At 44.2% G+C, this 18,624-nt stretch overlaps 1 protein-coding gene across 1 annotated transcript in view; it reads left to right on the top strand.

Moving 5' to 3' along the window:
• The window catches only part of TPD52 (tumor protein D52), a 258,416-nt gene that overhangs the window by 10,473 nt on the left and 229,319 nt on the right, over nucleotides 1-18,624 (top strand). The gene's annotated exons all lie outside the window — the stretch shown is intronic.

The following is an 18,624-nucleotide window of genomic DNA, read 5'->3' as shown; positions in this document are numbered from 1 at the left end:
CTGTATAGCCTCCCTCTTCAACAATATCTTTTGCTTATTTTCTAATTGGATTATTTGGGGTTTGTTTTTTGTTGCTGTTGTTGTTTTGTTTGTTTTTTACTGTTGAGTTTTGAGATTTCTTTATGTATTCTAGATACCAATCCTTTGCCTGATGCATCATTTGCAAATATTTTCTTCCAGTCTGTAGCATGTCTTTTCAGCCTCTTCACAGGGACTTTGCAGAATGAAAATTTTTAATTTTGATGAAGTTTCAATTTTTCTTTTTATAAACTATGCTTTTGGTGTCATTTCTAAGAACTCTTCATTTAGCCCAAATCCCCAAAGATATTCTCCTATTCTTAACACATCTTTAGACATAAATTGAGTCATGTTGATCCCTGAAGAGAACCTTTAGCTGGCTTCCCATTGCACTTTGAATCGAATCCTAACTTTTATACCCGGTGGTCAGCCTCTGCGAGCTATCCCGGCCTCTAGTCTCTCAGCTCCACCCACACTTCCCAGGTGGCAGCCACATGGATGTTCTTTCTATTTCTCCAAGTTCTTCCCACCTTGGGAACCTCGTGCACGCCCTTTGCTCTGCTCAGAATGCTCTGTGCATGGCCAGTTTCTTTTCACACCTGAGGACTCAGGTGTCACTATGTCTGTAAAGCCATCTCTGACCATATCATCTGCACAGGTTCCGCTGGCATTTTCCGTATCAACACGCGGCCTTTATAAATTAGCTGGTGCTTCATATTTTAGCGTTTCGTCATTGTTTGTTTTGTTTGTTTAGCATCTGGTCCCTCACGAGACTCTGACTCCCGTGAGGACAAAGACCGAGTGTTACCCCTCACCCTGGTCCCCCTAGCCCCCCGTGCTTATTTTGAGGCTCACAAACAGTGTGCCCTCAGGAAATATTTGCTGAGGAAAGTAATGAGGACATTTTCAGGAAACTTTACCTCAATGTACAGTATTTTCTGAGGAATTTCAAGGAGATTAAGTTTTATTTGGGATCATAGCTGCTTTGGGCAAAATTCTTTTTAGACGAAGTCTTACTGTCCAGATGCTCTCTGGTTTATATGTTTTGTCTCAAGGATTGAAAGCGGAAAGGAGACTTTGAGAGAATAGTGCATAGAAAAAAAGTAGGCAGCAAAATCGTGTTTCTATATCTAGATCCCATGAATCCCCACTGCCCTGGCATCAAAGATACTGTTACTGTACTCGAGAATCTTCTAGCCCAGCGAGGATGGGTGTGTGTGGACGGAAGACAAAAGCCACAGTTGTAAAGCTTTGTAACAGGGACTCAAGGTGCTCTTGGAGCACTGGGGGGGTGCAGCTCGCTCGGAATGATGATGGGCGGGGGGCATGGGACGCTGCAGAAGATTCTCCAAAGGGGGCAACACTTGGTCTGAGTCTTGGAAGATGCAGTGAAGTTAGCCGGGGGGCGGGGGCACCGGGCAGCCCGCGAAGCAGTGGGACATGGGGCTGCAGGTGGGCAGGCCCTGCGTCCTGTGGGACTGCGTGCAGAGCCACCAAGGGAGCTTTGAGGGGTCAGCGGAGCTGATTGGTCACGTTGGCAGCACTGTGGAGGGTGGCCAGGAGGACAGTGAGCCTGGAGTCCGCAGAGGCTGTTACAGAGAAAGGCCTGAACTCGGGCTGGCAGAGCTGAGAGGAAGATGAGGCAGCTTTGACTGATACAGGGGGACTTGTGTCAACAGCAGCTGTTAACCAAATGGCATGATGGGCAGGGGTCCTGGCGCATGGAGAGGAGGGGGAAGACGTCACGCCCGGTCTGACCCCCTGGGCTGGGTGGTGGTACCCCTCACCAAGACGGAAAACTCAGGAAGGGGCGTCATCCATGTAGAAAGATGCTCAGGGCGGGGTGCCTCATGGGGCAGCCATGGGGAGTTCCAACAAGCAGACACACATCTAAGTCCAGAACTCGGGTCGCATGTCATCCAAAAACTAATTTTCCACATGCAAGCAACTTCTAGAAGAGGTTATTTCATCCCAGAAAATTGAAAATGTTGAGGCACCGAAGATCGTTTCGCTATAGGCTTGTGCTGCAAGTCATGATCTTCATGGAGCGGCTTGTATCCTTGGTCCACGACTGTGGTCAGGTGACACTGCTGGACGGCACTGTTGCCAGAATCCCATGAGATCCATAGAGCCCCCAACACAAGACGACCTTTGCAAGGGAAACAGAAAAGTGAAACGAACCACAGAATTCTGCTTCTCTGGCAACTGGGGGTAATCTCAATCCAAACCCTCGTTTTCCCATGGCCAGAAAAGGCCATTAATTTGTCAAAGATAACCCAATTAGGTAGACTTTTAACCTCTGCCTTCTCAGGCAGTTCCCCCACCTTCTCCCGGGAGCCTGACGTATCAGGCACGGTAACCGATATTGTAACCTGGGGCCTGAGAACCCACTGGCCCTGACATAGCCCCCAGGTTTACTGGGCAGACTCCGTGTGGAAGGTAGCTCAGCACAGGTGAGTTAGCGGCTGTTTGGCATTCCCAAGGAAGGGGACATCAGGAGGGCTCACGGGAGCCTCGAGCACCGTGACAAGCCCCCGTTCACTAGGAGCTAGCAGCTGCTCCCAGGCCAGCCAGGCACAGAGCTGTGAGGAACGAAGCTGGTTTTTTCTGGCAAAGAGTATACTGTACTTTGCGAGGTCTCGGAGCAGGGGAGGCAGACAGCAGCTGGACTTTCCCATAGTTCCATGCAGCTGGAAGGGATCGTGAACACAGGACCCAAAAGGATCTGTGTCGGCTGGGATGGGGGACTGCACTCATGAAGGATAATTAATAATTAAACACACACACACCAGGAATACCAACAGCAAAAAAAAAAACCCCAAACTGCACAAGGACAGATGAAAAAGATGTGGTCACCTAGACGCATATGTAAAAGAGCCTGATGACCTCAGTATGAGTCAGCCATGCACCGTGAGGATGCTGAAAAAGTGAACTCGGGTCTGAGCCGCCTTAACAGGGTTAGGGAGGTGACCGCTCTCGACCACCCTATGTCGATAAAAGGGGGCTTCTCTGTGTCAAATGGCAGACCTGGCTGACATTTACTAACTGCTTGGTGTGTGTTAGGTGACGGGCCGGAGGCCTTCTGTGGTCCCCCTCACCCCACACGGGCCTCCCGTCTGCAGATCAGGACACGGCCACTCAGTGAGGCTGAACCAGTACATGGTCAGGCCGGGCCCTTAGCTGGGAACAGGGTTCCCGAAAGTTCAGTACTGAACCTGGAGGCCTGGAGAGCGCAGGGTGCTGGGCTGGGAGGATCTAGGGAATCTAACACAGGAGGAGCCGCTGAAAAGAGCGACGGCTTCAGGAGCTGAAGGGAAGACTTGAAGTCCCCGGGGGAGGAGAGAGACCGTGCCGCCCAGCTCCCGAGGGCAGGATGGGACCCGCCGCCTAGCAGAACAGGGAGCAACAGGGGGGTCCATCTCAAGATGAGTTTCCCACTGAAATAATTGTGTGTGTCCAAACATGGGCCTGGCTGCTCTCTGAAGGGCTGAGTGCCCAGCTCTGCGGAGATTCCATCAGGAAGCTCCTGGTCATCTAATGGGGAGAGGCCCATTAGATGCCAAAGCAGGGGAGGGCCTGCGGTTACTGTCTTTTGCTGCCCGCCCAGAGCATCGTTTTTTAAACAGTGCAAATATATCTGCATGACAATATTCTGTAGTCTGGCCGTTTATCTAGAGAAAAGAAAAGCTTGGGTCAGGTCTCAAGTATCAGGAAATGCTAAGGCAGTTGAGTAGAAGATACGGCGATGGCAGAGAAAATGGAGAACAACCACCACAACAAAAATCACAATTTCTTTTCAGAAGAAACGAGGAAGTTGGCTGGAGTTCTAGCATCTAAATAAACCTCTTGGATTGCCATTGTTGCCTTGATAAAAGAATACACTAAATTTATTTTATGACGCTGTAAAATCATTTCTTAAAAGCAAAGTTAATCAAGGGATGTCTACCAGCTTCCTTTAAAAAGAGCGGAGTTCACCTAATAATAAATTGGGATAATATAATACCTCACAGATTCCACCGCCGCCCTCTGAGTCTCTTGACCTGACTAATCCCAGAGCAAACAAAAACCTCACACCGACAGCACTGTTTCCACTCCTCAGCAAACTTTCTTGCAAGAACAGGTATCGATAAGAACGGCAATTAACCAGTTTACTGCCCATTGTAAATTAACCAAAGTAAATTAGCAATTAAAACTCAGAATTATTTATTGTTAGGTTGGCAAGCATTCTTTTTAGGTAGCTTTTTTTTTTTTTCTCCTTTTGCTAGGAGTCTGGTGGCAGAGGGGTCGTATTATTTTGTCGGTGTAAATGGATAACGAAACCCATCAGTTCTGAGCCCTCTTTCATGTGTGTTCATTTAGAGGCACGGGCACAGCTTGTTGATGGAGCCTGGACTCCTCTCCGTCTGCCACCTCTAGTGTGGGCCCAGGTCTTCTTGTTAGACCTCTGCACCCCCTTCCCTCCTCGCTTTTTGCCTCCATTCTCAATATCCCGCCCTCCACCAAGACATCTGGTTAAATGACAAAGGATTGTCATTTCTCTTAGGATCAAGTCCAAACTCCATCCCAGGGTCTGGGGCTGGGACCTCAGCTCCTGCCGCTTTTGCTCTGCTCCCTTGGGGCTTTTGAACGGCTCTTCACCCAGTGCCCCTCGCCCGGCAGAGCCCCCTGGCCTCAGCCCCCAAGCACAGCTCCCCCTGACTCGGTTCCCTCTCAGCCTCCTTCACACCATTTGGAGCAACTTGTAAATGCCTGTATTTGTTTGCTGGCTTGCGTTTCATCTCCCTCCCCTACCGGAGGAGGGGGAAACAGGACCCAGATCAGGTGAAGGTCGTATCGACAGGGGGACTTGACCCCAAGAGAAAAGCACAGCCCGGGAAAAGGTTTAAGCGGAGGAGAGAGAAGAGTGAACTTGTACTTGCAGTAGGTCGGTGGCAGGACAATTTCAAGAGTGAAGAACAGTTTGGAGACTGGAAAGAGGGAGAGCCGTCCAGACCCTGCTGAGGGAGCATATGCGAGGGGTGGCAGTGACGTGCCATTGGCACTGAGCTTGGGGGCGGGAGGAGGTAGATGGACTTAGGACACGCTTAGGCGAGTGCGACGGTAGACTTTGTGATTCCTGCAGGAAGAGAGGGAGGAGAAAACAAGGTGATGCCCAGGTTTCTGGCTTGGACAACCGAGGGATGGATGATCAGCTGCCATCGGGACACGCGGCCGGGAGCACTCGAGGGCCCCAGCCGGGTCGGCTTGGGCTAGACGGACTCTGAAAACCACGAGAGGAGAGGAGGTCGGCCGCTGAGAGTCAGAGCCCTCCAAGATACCACTGGGTGGGCGATAGAGGTGCTTATTCTATACAAATCTTCGAACATGTATAGAATAAACTGATAATATTTTACTACTTGTATTATATCAACAAGTGGTAGCCAAAGTGTCATGACATATGCCGAGAACATTAGTACTTCCCTGGGTTCCCTGGTGCTCTGTTGTCAGCTCTGCATTGAGCCGCGTCCTGTGACAGGCTGCTCCGTCTGCCCTTCGGAAAATCAGGCTCCCTGTCTATCAGATGGGACCACTCTGCGTACTTGCGGTGATGTGCAGAGTAAATGCAGTGGTACGTGCAGGGTGCTTAGCAAAGTGCTCCATGACGTTACTTTGTGTTGTTGTCACCGTCACCCTTCCCCTCACCAGCACCTTCCTGTACTTTATGTAGGAGAACGAAGCTGGTAGCCTGGCCCGCTACCCAAGGGTTAGTAATCACCTTTAAAGCTGATTCCGGCTCAGATGTATAAGATTAATGTCAGATAGGGCTAATGTAATTCCATTGTAGTATTATTATGATTATTTTATGACATTTTTGATGAAGACTTTATTTGGGATTAGAATTTTCAGTATTCTGACTACATTTACACAGATGCCCACAACAGGCTACAGTGCTTTCACAAGCCCAAACACCCGCCATGTAAAGGGGATATTTGGATGAGCTGCTGTCCCTAGCTTTAAGAATGCAAACTTCGGGAACAGCTGAGGCACAATCAAGGGCAAAAAAATGTAGCATGAGGAAGATTAGACATCTGTTTGAGTAGGACAGTGTTCAAAGGCCTCTTTCTAATGGGTTCGTGGTGTTGCACGCAGCGGGGAGATGACATGCAGCCGTGGTCCCTATACCCAATGGGGACGCTCTGCATCAAAGCAAATCAACTCCACACATTTGTGGAGAAAGCAGATGCCACTTATTCTGAGAAATGCTCCCCATTTTGTAGCTTTATGCTATTGGAACACTCCATGAGTTATAATTAAGTACTAATGTGCTTAGTCCCTTACTCATTCTATGTGATATTATACCCTTTCTCTCTTTTTTCCCCCCAGAAATTCTGTTTTAGATACAAACTATACTTTTCCTCTCCCTGGCAAAAAATAAAATAGCAGGAGGGAGTGTATATTTTGTTAGGAAAATATGTAACAGATTTGGGAAGTGATTTTTCTTATTAATTTTGTCTGTGGCACTTTTCTGACATGTGTAGAAATTTGAAGGTTTGTGTTATCTGACTGCCAGGAGGTAGTTAAAAATTCTCCATTTGTTTAGGCAAGAAGACTGGCTATCCAGTAAGTGGCAGCAAACAGCTTATCAATTCATCTTTTCTGATTTTCTAACTCTCAGATTCTTGTGAATAAAGCAGAATCATTGACTGAGCAAATGCAAATGAACTTGAATGAAGAGGATACACATTATGACTCTCCCAGGAAGCCAGTATGAATCTGTCACTTCCTCTTCTCCAAGAAGTTTTTCAAGGACATAGAGTGTGCTGATGCACGAGCACAGGAGAGACTCCGCAAGGCATTTTCTGCGTGACTTCAGTCGTTTTCAGACACAAAGAACAGAGTCTAGTGATTTACTACAATCAGTTTAAAGTCAGAACACTGCATTGCCAGCACTTAGGACTTGTAGACTATTTGTTTAAAGGATAATGAAAAGCAAAAAAGGCTGTGTGATTGTCACGGTCACCGTATGCTCAAGATTTTCTGGGACAGACCCAGTTTCAAAGATTCTGTCTCGTTACTCCTTTAATTATTTTCCTTCTTAACAGACCAAGCGCCCGGGTTTGGAAGGTGTGGTCTCTAAACGTTCACTGTGTTATTCTTAGGTACATGTTAATTAATATCTCCAGAATTAAAGAAAGCATCTTTAAACTATTACATGAGTTTTAAAAAATTATCCCAGGAGAAGTAAATTCATTTCTTACAAATTATGGAAAGCCAGCCTGAACAGCCAGCTCCTGGTATAGTTTAATGATTACTTGAGCAATTTTCATCTTGTTGCAATAGGCCTTACAGTACACTGGGATTCCATGAACACAACATTCAGACACACTGAAACATTTCTGAAGGACATCTGAGAAGTAGCCGTTTAGTTTAACTCCATTCCTGGTTCTACTTCCTAGAAGCTGAAAGAAACTATTAAAGGAGCTCTAGAATTAACATGACACAAAGTTGCTAAATCAGGAACAATATGATATTTAGACTACACTTAACCGAAATGGCCATGAGATGACTGGGAAAAGATTGCTTTTAAGCCAAAAAGAGTCAACATTTTTATGACAGTTTTTAATGTGAAGTTCTTAGCATCACTGAAGATGGGTTTGGATTACAAGTGAACCTGCAGAGCAGGCTCTCCAGAAATGGAAGTCGGGAAAATCACGTCCATTCCAGAGTGCCTTTAAACTAGTTTTGAGAGAGTTTTAGCGTACAGAAATGCTACTTCCTTATTTACAGTAAACTTGCTGAAGAATTCAGAGCTTGTTAGGTGCATTCTGCGTAGACAGGTAATATTGCATGTTCCGCAAGCAGTGCTGTTTGTTGCTCTCACTTTGAGGATGGTGCTTTTCAATTACTATCCAACAGTAATGTCGTCATTAGTACTTCGCATCATCATGTGTCTAGCACCTGGCAGCTTAACTCACTGTCCTACTTACTGTATGTAGACTGGCTTGCACGGAATTCCTCCCTTCATCCTTTCCCTGCCCTAAGGGCTGAGGTCTTATATGTGACATGGTTTGTACATTGAAGGGGTCAGAGGTGTCAGCCGACACACCAGAATGTTTTCCCCTGCCAGAACCTTGTCTTCCCTTCTAAGGCAGGGTCAAGATCCAGAGACGTTGTGTGTATAGTATCTGAAGTTTCATCTGCATTTAGCCCAACAAAAATACTCGTCATGGAAACGCGGCAAGACCAGGGGTTTCTAGTCACACAAACCAGGGTTTGAATTCCTCTCCTGTTGCTCACTGCTTGCGAACTGTTGGGTTGTCGGGAAAGTCATGACGCAGTTTTGCAACAAAAAAAAACAGAAAAAATACGTCATGACTTTTCTGACAACCCAATATATTCCAAGTCACTCTAAGACTCAGTTTGGACATCTATACTGTGGGGACAATACTAAGATCATGTAAATATACCTAAAGCACCCAGCTTAAATACCCAGCTCCTAGTGGGCTCTGAATAAACGTTAGCTAATGTATAATAATGATTATAAGTGTAAGAAGCCCAGCATGGAAGAGACTTTGGAAGTCACAAGCAAGGCTGCTCTGGCGCTGCCCTGGTGGTGCCAGGGAAGGACCTGTCTTCACCACATTTCCCAATAAATCCAGCATTATTGTTCTGATGTGTGAACAAGAGCATCATCACGCAGTGTCAGGGAGCTATTGCGGTAGAGTTATGCTCCTGTGTGACTATAATAGATCTCAGTAGTTCCCCTTTTCTTGCTTCTCATTTAAATGTTCTGGGGGTTTTTTTTCTCGTTTTTGTTTTGTTTTGTTTTGTTTTTATAGCATAGTCTCTGGCCTACTCTTTTTTGGACAGAGACTAACCTGTAATTTAATATCACTGTCATCGTGTTTGAAGGATAAGAGAAAGGAAACCAAACTTGAAATGATTCAGGTTGTTGCTTGTATTTCTGGTGAGAGAAATAGATTTATATGGATAGTAACATATCTATATTGCCCATGGGTCTCAGCTCCTAGGCAGGTAGACTGAGGGTTGCAAAGTGAATGAGTCAGAGATACCCATGCCAGGTCGGGGAAAAGATCCAGCTGTTCCGACGTGCTGTCTGCACCTCCTTCTTTCAACTTATATATTATGAACTGCCCAATGATGAGCAGGCATTGTGCTAGGCAGTAGTCATACAACTATGAACAGAGCAGTCCTTGTCCAGAGAGACATAGTAGACAAATTACTACAGCAATGTGATAAGGGGAATCATCTGTGTGTTTATTTCATGAGTATATACTGAGTCCCTGTGAGATACCACGCAGACTCCCAGGGTCTTGGGTACGGCAGAAAAGAAGAGAGACCCAATTAAGTTGATAGTCTGTTGGGGAAGACAGGCAGTTACGCATGTCGTAACAATAAAGGGTTGTGATAGGGGAAGTATGGAGACGCGTGAGCGATCTTAAAGGGGACTTAGGCTGGTGTTTGGTCAGCAGGAAGACCTCCTAAAGGAAGTGATGTCTAGGCTGACACCTGAAGGACAGGTAGCTGTTATCCAGGCAGAGAAAGAGGGATGGGAGGAGGAAAACTCCAGGTAGAGGACGTAGCGTGTGGCTGAGGAACTGACAGAGCATGTGAAAAGGGGGTTGGATACAGGTATTATGGGAGCGCAGAAGAAGATGCTCTCGGCTGTGCCCTTGGATGTCCGGGGAGGAGGCCCAGGAGGGAGGAAGTTAGAACCGAAGGACGAGTGTGTGCTCACCTGCAGAGCCAAAGAGGTGAGGGAGCATCTGAGGGAGGGAAGGGATGGCGCGGGCCCCAAGGTGAAGATGCATTCAGCACATCCTGGCGCTGGGGCTCAGTTACAGTGTGGGTGCAGGGATGGGGGGTGGGAACGCTGATGAGACAAGATGGAAGCGGGTCAGGTCAGCAGGGCCTGTGTTGCAAGGAATTCGGACATGACGCCGTAAACTGGGATCCAGAGAACTTGAAGGAGAGAGATGTAATTGGGTGTCTGGGAGCGTGATGAGGACAGATTGCGGGGCGGGCCACGCTGGATGCGAGAAGACCAAGCGGACTGGACTAGGGGCACCATCGTCCAGGTAGGATAGAAAGATGGCATGAGGAGACGGGAAAACGGGGGGCTGGGAGCAGTATATTCAAGATTACTTATGTAAAGTTGGCAGATCCAGACAATTGATTAGATGAGAAGATGGCGAGCAGGAGGGATCAGGGATGGCTCTGATCATGACTGCCATGAAGAGAGAACTATGAAAGGAAGAACAGATTTTGGAGAAAGGATAGATACCGCAGTTAAGAAAACGGTGCATGAGGTGCCTGTGGGACATCCACGTGTGGACAGTCTGCAGGCAGGGGTGGTGGTTATGTCAGTCTGGGACTCAGAGGGGCGTCCGGGCTGAAGGTGTGGATTTGGGAGCGCACAGCAGTAAGTGACCGGTAATAAGAAGGCAGGTAGGTAGGATTGAGTAGCATCAGAGTAGAGTGAGAAGGTAAAAGTCCTTTCTTGAGTACATATACTGTCTGATTTTTCTCATTTTTCTACATGGAGTGTGGCATTATTTGGGAGAAAATTTAAAGACATTATTTCCAAAGGTCTTAAACAGTAAGAGAAATGCCAGTTGTTCTGAGAACTGGGCTGTACATTAGTTTATAGGCAAGAAGAGGAAAGACAGACAAATAATTTTTAAAAAGTTTATACTTAATGGTCTCTCTCTTTTTTTTTTGTAGCAAAACAGTTGAAGATAGCTGCTGACTAAAGAGGGTGGGAATTGAAGAGAGTGCAGAAATGGGGGAGGGCCCCCACAGTGGGGAGGTGGACATAAAGGTGTCTAAAGATACGTTTAAAAAATGAGACCATAATCAAAACAGTATGGTACTGGCATAAAAACAGGCACATAGATCAATGGAACAGAATAGAGACCAGAAATAAATCCATTCATATACAGCAGTTAATCTATGACAACTGAAGCAAGAATTTACATTGGGGTAAAGATAGTCTATTGAATAAATGGTGCTGGGAAAATTGGACTGACACACGCAAAAAAATGAAACTGGACCACCTCCTTACGCCATATACAAGAACAAATTCAAAATGGATTAAAGGCTTAAATGTAAGACCTGAAACCATAAAACTCCTAGAAGGAAATATAGGAAGTAAATTTGCAGACATTACCCTGAGCAATATTTTTACTGATATATCCCCGCAGGCAAGGGAAATAAAAGAAAAAATGAACACATGGGATTACATCAAACTTAAAAAGTTTTTTCACAACAAAGTAAATCAGTAAAACAAAAAGGCATCCTACTGAATGGGAGAAGATATTTGTCAACGAAATATCTGATCTGGGGTTAATATCCAAAATTTATAAAACACTTATGCAACTCAACACAAAAAAAAAACTGCAATTAAAAAATGGGCAGAGGATATGAAGAGACATTTCTCTAAAGAGGACATATAGATGGCCAACAGTCATATGAAAAAATGTTCAACCTCACTAATTACTAGAGAGATGCAAATAAAAACCACAATGAGATACCACCTCACTCCAGTCAGAATGGCTATCATCAATAAATCAACAAACAACAAGTGCTGGCGAGGTTGTGGGGAAAAGGGAACCCTGGTGCACTGTTGGTGGGACTGCAGATTGGTGCAGCCATTATGGAAATCAGTATGGAGGTCTCTCAAAAAACTGGAAATGGAACTACTGTATGACCTATTAATTCCACTCTTAGGTATCTATCCAAAGAAACCAAGATGCTAATTCGAAAAAATATACGCACCTCTATGTTCACTGCAGTGCTATTCACAATAGCCAAGACTTGGATACAACCGAAATGCCCATCGGTAGATGACTGAATTAAGAAACTGTGGTACATTTACACAATGGAGTATTACTCAGGTATAAGGAAGAAGGAAATCATACCATTTGCAACAATATGGATGGACCTAGAGAACATTATGCTAAGTGAAATAAATCAGATGGAGAAAGACAAATACCATATGATCTCACTTATATGCGGAATGTAAAAAACTGAATAAATGAGCAAAGTACACAGAAATAGTCTCAGAGACATACAGGAAAAACTGATGGTTGCTAGTTGGGAGGGGGTGGGGATGAAGGAGAAGGGGAAGGGATGAGACAACATAAATTGGTAACTTCAATATTGCCACAGGGATATGAAAGACAGTTTGGGGAGTATAATCAATAACTTTATAAATATTTTTTAGGGGGTCAGATGGACTCATGTCTTGTTAGAGAGACCACTTCATGGATGGTATAGAGGCCTGACCACTGCACTGTACATCTGAAGCTGCCATTGAATAATATTATATGTCAACTAAGATTTGATATATATGTGGTCACAGGATGTGGAGTACAGTGCAGGGAGTGGAGTCAATGGAACTGTAATAGATATGTATGATATCAGGGGGAGGCAGTTGATTGAGGGAGGGGTTGGTCACTTTGTGAGGGATGAAAAGGATAACTATTGCATTGTTTTGTGCACCTAAATCTAATAATTTAAAAAAACGAGACATATATGTGTATATATATATATATATATATATATATATATTTTTTTTTTTTAATGGCACTACAAGCAGACAGGGTTCTTAGCAGATGATGGGACAAACCAGTTGACATCTGGGTTGCACATGTGTTTTCTGGACAACAACATGAATCGGGCTGCATGGCGTTATTTGCGGAAGTGCCGTGCCCCGCATTCTGCAAGTTAATAGTTTTTACACCACCAACGAGGACGCAGTGCACCCTGAGCTGTCAGTAGGCAATAATTATACAAACTTCACATTTGTCAGAATGCACTTGCAGCTCTGGAAGACTCACGAGTTTGCAAGTTTAATAAGGTTAGACCCCTCCAGAGAGGCACCGCACAGAAACGTGTAAGGGCACATGTATTGTCCAAATTAATTTTTAGGTCAGAGGGTGAGAGAATGGGCATGGCCTCAAGTGTCGACGTGGCAAGAATTCGCTGCGTCTGCTTTGAGGACACCAGCTAACCCATTTAGTGGCTCCTCCAAGAATTAACTGGCTTCCTGGGAAAGACTGCAAGAACTAATGAGTGGAGATGGCCGCTTCCAGCCTAGAGAGGTTGGTCCACTTAGAGGATTTATTGGACTTTTAATTGTTTTCCTTTTTTGTGATTTTTCTGACCCAGAAATATGCGGCTTCTTTCAGCGGCGCTCTCAAAACAGCTGAGTAAATGATAGTTCCCAAACGATCACCGTTAAGTATAAATCAAAATGTTATGTTTCCTCAGTTATGCTAGGAGCCTTCAGTTTGTTTTCTTTCTATCATCAGTGAACTATAAGCCACCACCAGAATGATGATTAAAAGCATTCTACCAAAAATATTTATTCCATTCTGTGGCAAACACTTGTCATGTCCAACTTAAGTTGAACAGCCCTTTCTTACTTAAGTGTAACTGCTGCTACATGCAATAGAAGCATCTGGAATTTATTCTCTTACTCTTTCTAATTATAGCTTAATTTATCAACCGCACATTTTTAAGATGGTTATTCCTTGTAGGCTTCTCCATTACAAAACATACTAGAAGCATTTCATCTCAAAATAATACTGTTCCTACTCATTGGAGGGGTAAATATCACACTTGGTTCTATATAATTTTTCTCTGTATACTCAGTTGTATAAGTTCTAAAGCGCTCTGTTTTCCAGAATTATCTCCCTATCCCAGCATCCTCCCAACCACAGTCACAATCCTTATCCTCTGAGTGACACTCTCTCAGCTCCACGCAGACCATTGGTGGTGGTGACCTTACAGCATGTAAGACAGGCCTTGGGTGCCTGTTTTAAAAGCAGATGTAGGGACTTCAGTCTCAGGCATTTGGAGTCAGTAGCTCTGGAGTGGAGCCTATGAATGTATGGTTTTTAAAAAGCTCTCCAAGTAACTCAGAGCCCACAGACCACACGTTGCAAAACCCTTACTTGTTCCACACTCTTCCTACTATAGGTGAGGATGCTGAGGGTAGAAGGTGGGACTTGCCCATGGTCTTTAGTGATCAAATTAATACAGTTGTCATCAAGGTACCCCAAAGATATTTTTGACACCCCTCTACTTATATTCTAAAAGAACAGGGACCAAAAATGTGGTTGCCTTCTTATGAAAAGCTGCTACCCTTGCCGTCAGGGGGGGAGATAGGATTGAAAACGTGTGAAAGAATGCACCCGCCATTGCTTCACGAAGTAAATTAATCATATGCTGGCATCATCAAAAAGCAGCCATCATCGAACCACAGGTGATGTTTTTATGGGGTCCTCTAACAATGGTTGTGGACAGAGAGTAGATAATGAATGAATGAGTTTCATGGTGAGGACGTGAATGAGTGAGCCAACGAGTCCTGCCCAAAGCCAGGACGGAAAAGCTTCAGACAGTTAGTGGGGTGACTGTCTCAGGGTGCCCAGAGATTGCCGCCATGGCCTCTGGTAGTGAAGGCCTCTGTCAGGGGCGGGAGAGTAGGTTCATCTTTAGAAAAGGAAACACCCCGATGGTAAGTGAGGATTATTATTTCAGTTTCTTTTTGATTGTTTGTAAGTAGCTGGAGTGTAGTTGCAGGTTTCAGTAGTCTAGGTACAATATTGGGTTATAATTGGATTGCTCAGAAACGACTTTCTCTTCCTTTTTGTTTTGTTTTTTCTTGCCCTCATCGAAGGGGAAAGGGTGTCGGTGTGGGCGGTTCTCATTCTGTTTTTAACTAGTTGCCTTTTGCCGATGAAGAGGTTACTGCAGTTTATTTGGCTTCTTGATCTACTGTGTTATTCAGCTGTAGTTTTGCTTCTAGTCACAATGGAAAGCAACTGGTAGTCTGTCATCCTTAATGCTGGGAGATGACAGGAAGCTGGGTTTTGTTTGTTTTCCTCTTTGAAGTGATACAGCTGAGCCAGCAGACCTAAGAGTTTCATTTTAGCCAGAAATTTTTGCTTAACTTCATAGCAACAGCTATTTCATTGAGGACCCGTGAGTGGCCTGCTGGGCTTGGCTTGCAGAATTATCAGAGGAGAAGATGGCTAGGTAATGGGGGGGGGGGGGGAGTGTCCAGAAAATTCTGGAAGAAGGGCACCAGTGTGTCCGGAAATACATATTTATGAAACAAGGCAGGCCTAACCAACATGTGCCCTGTGAGCCGTATGGGGCCCCCTGACCGCCCCATATCTTAATCCTGATTTAGATTTTCTACAACTGTAATAATGAAAGAGCGGGCACTCACAAAAATGGCGTACCCTCCCAGAGTCCTCGTGAACGCTGAGACGGGCACCGTTGTTAAAGGCCCAAACTCAAGGCCAGTGAGAGCCCAGCTGGGGACAGTGGCCGAGGGGAGCTGCCATGGAATGGAGTACTCATGCCAGAGCTCACCGCCAATCTGCGCGATTAGGGAAAATCCTCACATTTTTAAGGTTGATGCATTTTTTTCCCCAAAAAACTACATCTTGAAGCCCAAGCCATTGCCTCCTGAAGTCTAGAGTCTATTCTGTAAGTAAGTAAAATTCGGGGTCTCTTGCCAGATTTCCATATCAGCCTATAAATACATTTATGGAAACGATTCTGATGTAGGGATGGTAAACTTTCATTTTCTCTAAAGCAGAATGGCGTGGGAGGGATGTCTTGGGGTAGAGGGGTGGAGAGGGGAGAAGCATGGTGTCATTGGTGTGCTGCGTGCTAAGCTTAACAGCAAGCAGACCTACCATTTCCATTGATAATATCGCATAAAAGGTGACTATTAGGGAAGATGGCGTCTCTCTCCCTATTTGCATCTCAGTAACCTCTCGAGGAGGCAGACCTCATGCACTTGTTGCTACTTGTTGCTGGTCAGTAGTTGCCCATCGAGAGCTCGCCGTGGCTTCCAGAGCCAAATCCGACCCCCTTAGCGTGGTGTTAGAGGCCCTTCGCAGACAAGCCCCCGCTTTCCGGTCTCGTCTTTGCTACTCTTATGTTTTTGCAGTTATCGAATCAAGCTAATAATTACATGTAATGAAATGCACAAAACGTAAGCATACAATTCCATGTGTTTTGAAAAATGTATGTATGCCTGTGTGACCCGTCTCCCTGTGCAGATCTAGAGCTTCCCAGCACCCACAGTTTCCTTTGTGTCGGCTCCTGGTCGACGCCCTCCACAGGCCCTGTCTCCCTCTGCATAGCTGAGTCGTCCCCACCCCTGATCTTCGCGTCAGCGGAATCACAGCATGTGCTCCTTTGTGCCGGGCGTCCACGTTCTCCTGTGGCTCAATCGTTTGTTGGGTGGTTTTTTTTAATGACTGAGGAGTATCATAAATATATCACTATTTGTGTCTGTATTCTTTTTTTTTGAGTTGTTTCCATGTTTTGGCTATTATGGGTAAAACTACTACGAACATCCTTAGGCACGTCCTTCAGTGGACATTTGTTTTTATTTCCCTCGGGTAAACCGTCACCTAGGAGTGGAATTCTGGGAATCGCCAAATAGATTTTCAGGGTGTTTGTATCGTTTTACATGCGCATCAGCAGTGTGTGAGAGTTCCCGCTGGTCCACATGCTCACGAGCACTTGGTGGGGTAAGTTTTTTAAATTTTAGTTGCTGTTAGTGTGAGCTGAAATCTCTTTATGGTTTAGTTTGCATTTCTCTGCTGACTAATAACGACGGTGAACACCTTTTCATGTGCTTACTGCCCATTCGTAATCTTCTTTTCCCGGGTGCCTGTTCATGTCGTGCCCATTTAGGCATTGGGTTGTCTTTTTATTATTGATTTCGTAGTTCTTTACATATTCCAGATATGAGACTTGTGTTAGTCTTTCCTTGGTTGCCTTTTCATTTACTAATGGCATTTTCTGAGGAGCAAAATTTCCAAATTTAAATTTTTGATTAAGTTATTCAATTTTCTCTTATGTTTAACACTTTTTTGTGATTTTGCAGAACTCTGCCTACTCAAGTTTGCAAAAATGTTCTCAATATTAGTGTGAATATTAAGATTAGTTATAATATCAGTTATATTCTATATTGTGTTCTATATTCTACATGTTATATATTTTATATTATATAACTATATTTATATAATATATTAATACATATAAATATATGTTATATAATATTATAATATTAGTTATAACAATAGTTAATTATATTAGTATTCTCTACTATCAAAATTGTTTGCAGTTGTTCATCTGTGGATGCTAAACTGTAATGAGGTTTTATGGATTTTATCTTTGATATGTCTATTTACAGAGATAGGCACTGCCAAATACTGTTATTGGTCCGTTAGCATATGATTTTAATTGAAAATATTCATTGCTTAGAAGGAATTTACAGAATTCTATTAGATTCTTCTCTAACTGTTTGCCTTTCAGCATGTCATTACATCACAGATTACTCACTTCTTCTAATTGAAAGTTAGGTGGATACTTCTCAACTGCACAGCTAAATTGATTTTGAAACATGGAAATCTCCTTTGGATGGTGCATTGAGATTCTAAAAAGCACTGCTGGCACTATAGTTAGAGTTTGGAAAATCTACCTTAAGACGTGGAGATCTCTCTTCCTGTTCTCACTTTTTACAACATGGGAAATGTACAAAACAACCTGCTACCTGAGAAGCAGTGAGGGCGCTTCATACATCCTCTGTGTCAGGCACTCAACTCTGCAGTTGTAGCGTGAAAGCAGCCAGGTGGAATATGTAAGGAAACGGTGTGTCTGTGTGCCAATAAAACTTTATTTATGGACACTAAAATTTGAATTTTATGTAATTTTCATGTGTCACAAAATATTCTTGTTTTGATTGTTTTTCAAACACTTAGAAGTGTTGTAAAACCCATTGTTAGCTCACAGGCCATATAACACTGAGTGATTGGCTATAAGTGGCCTGTGGGTTATAGCTGGCCAAGGTTCCAGCGCAGTCCTGAGTTATTTATGGTCTTCCTTCCCCTCTTCCCTGGTCTTTCAGACCTTCCGTCGTCTGTGCACACCGAACGCCCTTCACTGCAATGCTCCACCTGTGTCTTCCTGAGGTCATTTTCAAAGACACTGATGAATCCTCACCTACTAGATTTTCTTATATGGCTCAACAGCCATACTTTCTCCAGGATTTTGCTAGTGTGTAGCTAAGTCCAGAAAGAACATATGAAAGAGTGAGAATCTGTCACTTCACTCTTCCCTAAATCGTATTAAAACAACCTGCTGTTTCATTTTTTGTTTTGTTTTAAAATAATAAACTAGAAATTGTCCTGAGAGGGAGCAGGTGGTTTGCAGCCTCAGAAAGTGCAGAAAAATATAATTTTCACCAAAAGATTGTTATGAGGATTAAATAAGATAGAGAATGAACACCCTTTAAGCATAAAGTTGATAATGAAACTGAGTTCCTTCTCTCTTTCCTTCTCTGAAGATGTTTGATTTTGAAGAGCTAACTGGTAAAAAGATATGTGCGCTACCCTACAATTCAGCCGTTGTGCACTAAATCGACATAGATTTTCTTTTTTTTTAATTTTATTGGGGAACAGCCATGTCATTGGTTACACATTGCTTTCATGCTACAATGTCATAGTTGATTCTTTTTGAGGAGGGCACCGTTCACAGTGACCCATGAGGGGACTGAACCTGCAACCTTGG

Source organism: Hipposideros armiger, unplaced genomic scaffold (assembly GCF_001890085.2).
Source record: "Hipposideros armiger isolate ML-2016 unplaced genomic scaffold, ASM189008v1 scaffold_170, whole genome shotgun sequence".
Classification (NCBI taxonomy): Eukaryota; Metazoa; Chordata; class Mammalia; order Chiroptera; family Hipposideridae; genus Hipposideros; species Hipposideros armiger.
This window is presented reverse-complemented; position numbering and strand designations above follow the sequence as displayed.